Here is a 3,021-nt window from a genome sequence, read left to right as displayed (position 1 = left end):
CCCAAATGACCCCTCGGCCCTTTTTTTGGACTGCGACTTTGAGCAGTGCGAAATAAATTTTATCCTGTTTGCAGATGCGACAAAAGCGCGCCCGAGGAAGCATTCAGGAGTTGACATTTTCTTATTGGACAGTTGATGTGTGGGGGACCGCCCCTATTTCTTTGTTTTGTGAAGGTGTAAAATGAGACGTGATCCAAGAGAGTTGAGTCCAGTCTGAGCTGGCGCTCCATGCGCAGGCATGTAACGCGACTGTTCGGCTTAGGCTCTAACCAGTTAGGTCGAAGAGTAAGGTAGCGCAGAGGGTTGTTTTTGTAAATTCGTTTCAACTTCCAGTTTTACTCTGTGTATATATATGTCATGCTGTAAATATATGCTCTACCATCATCACCTTCAAGTACGCCTCCTGGTCTTCCCTACGCCGAACTACATAGCAGGAATGGTTTAAAGAACCTTCCGAAGAGGAACTAACGACATAAATTCTACTGGCGCAGCTCGACAGGGTTCGGCACGTTTCATCTACAAGGACAAGCATCATCGCACCGACAACCACAGGCCATTCGACAGGGAGCAGCGAGGAACCGTCAAGGGACGATTCTACCTCGGCTGCCACCGAGCCGTTGGAGCGGACGCATCATCCGGGCTCTGGGCGGCAGACAACAAAATATCTGCGCCGGATGAGTGGGATTTCTTGCGTTTGTTGAAGTTGGCATGGTGGTTGGTTTGTGACGCTTATGGTTGAGACGAGGAGAATGCTAGCCGCTAAAGGAAGCGAATCTAATCCTGAGAGCGAATTGAGGTCGAATCCTCAACGGGAGCAGCAATCGCTAGAGGGCGGAATAGAAAGGGTTGCTGATCAGAGTGAGGCATTGATTATGGAGGGTGATCTCAGTGTGGAGAGCACGTTACAGGCCGGCGGACCAGAGGCAGACGTTGTCGCCTATACGCGACAGGAGCCGAGACAGAGAGGATGGCTATTCGCCGTATGGAGTTACAGGAGGAAATGGAGCTCCGATTGCATGAAATTGAGTCCCGAGAGCGACTAGCCTTAAAGCAAATGGAGCTTGGGCTGTCCAATTGTCGCCTGTCACCACTTGGGTCGGGACGGAGCAATGAGCGAGGTATAGGCCCAGATTCAATAACACAGTGTGCGAAAGTCCTTATGGGCTATAAAATTCCATGTGATGCTGATGTGCCACTGTGGTTTGAGGAGGTAGAGAAGCTATTCGCTACATTCAGTGTGCCGTACAGTAGCCAAGTGAATTTAATTATGCCGGCACTGACAGAGCGAGTCCGGTACTTGCTTCTTAACCTCGATGGAGCGGAATGTATGGACTATGAGGCCGTAAAAGGAGCGGTTCTAAGTGAACTAAAGCTAACCCCGACTGAGTACCTTGAAAGATTTGAAAAAGCTGTGAAAAGGAAGGAGGAAACATGGGCTCAGTTTGTATCGCGCGTGAAAACGTACCTAGCATGCTACATCCAGGCTAGAGAGGTGGACTCAAAAGAGGTGCTGACCGATCTAATGGTGTCCGATCGCATTAAGGCAGGTCTCAGTCTCAGCACGGAGGGCATTGAATATGTGCGCCTTCGCGAAGGAGAGAGGTGGCTGAAGCCTAAAGAGCTATCAAAGACTCTACAAACCTTTGAGCAGGCAAAAGGTAAAGGCCGGGCTACAAAGCAGGTTACAGTGCCAGTGCTGCAAGTGAGCCAAAAACAGATTAATGCTGAAAAGCGCACAGTAAAATGTCACCTATGCCATGGACAGGGGCACATTGCTAGTAATTGCCAGCAAGCAACGGGAAATGAACCGCGCCTGAAACAAGAAAATGCGCACGTGCAGAGGGTGCAGAAGGTCGCGCTGGTCGATCAGACAGAGGTAAAAGAACCAGTGGTTAACCAAATTACGGCTTTAACTGCTAGAGTTGAGGTGCCGATCCAAAGTTCGAAGGCAGCGTCATCAAAACTTCAGTTTGTAGACTTGATGTGCGGAGACGTTCGCACAGAGGCAGTGCTTGATACAGTAGTGAAATAACCGTAATACGAGAGAGCATACTATCACAAGAGCTGACGCAACCATCAGGGACAGTGAAGCTAATGCCGGCTTTCGGCAAATCAATTCAGGCGAAGTTAGCGACGATCCCTATCAAAATATCAAAGCCAGGAACAGTGGCAGATCAAAAAATAGGCATAGTATGAGCCCTCACTGATGAGCTCACCGATGGGGTGAACTCTTTGCTGTCGTTAGACGACTGGCAACTGCTAAATGAGACCAGTGAGGGGGTGCACACGGATACGAGTACTGAAGTCAGTGGTCCGCTGGTTAAGGAAGTTGCAACCGCAGGAAATCAGAATTCTATGCCACTGATATGCGAGGTAAGCGAGGCACTGAAGGTCGACAATCCATGGCGAGAGGAAGCTGATTCAAGTGAGAGAGAAGGTGCAGTTTCGTTGTCCAGCCAGCGTGAAATGTTTCGAACAGTGCGGGTCGGCAAAGACAGCTTGAGAAATGCGTGGGAGAATGTACCTGAGCATAATGAAATAGCTGGCCCACTAACAGCGCTGACAAAGCGAGGAGTCTCCAACGTGATCTCGTGGTCGGATTATGCGCAGTGCGCATTAGAACAGCCGAAGGACTCGCTGTGTAGAACAGTGGCGTTGAGCACTCCGCATCCTCCCGAGCCATACTGGCTGCTAACTGATGCATCAGCAACGGCTGCTGGGACTTGTTTGGCACAGGCGACAAAAAAGTGCGATGAGTGGCCTATAGCGTTCGCAGGTCATCGCTTCGGCGCGACTCAGGCGAGGTGGTCGACCAGAGAGAGTGAGGCGTTCGCTATTATTTGCGCTCTAAAGAAGCTCGATCATGGGCTCTTTGGCGCTGAGGCCAATGTCGTCTCTGACAGACGTGCACTCCACACGAGGCTAAATTAGATACGTGGGCGCTGACACTCCAGCGTGGCAACATAACGGTGAAAGACAGAAAAGGCATCGGGAATGGAAATGCAGATGCGCTATCCATGG

The 3,021-nt window shown here is 50.4% G+C and overlaps 1 pseudogene; it reads left to right on the top strand.

The window, feature by feature from the left end:
* Positions 1 to 1,054: 1,054 nt before the first annotated feature.
* LOC146202035 (uncharacterized) lies at positions 1,055 to 2,196 on the top strand (annotated as a pseudogene).
* Positions 2,197 to 3,021: the final 825 nt, after the last annotated feature.

Source organism: Amblyomma maculatum, chromosome 1 (genome assembly GCF_055883805.1).
Source record: "Amblyomma maculatum isolate TAMU_Amacu chromosome 1, ASM5588380v1, whole genome shotgun sequence".
Taxonomy (NCBI): domain Eukaryota; kingdom Metazoa; phylum Arthropoda; class Arachnida; order Ixodida; family Ixodidae; genus Amblyomma; species Amblyomma maculatum.
The sequence above is the reverse complement of the archived record's forward strand: the minus strand, read 5'-3'. Positions and strand labels throughout refer to the sequence as shown.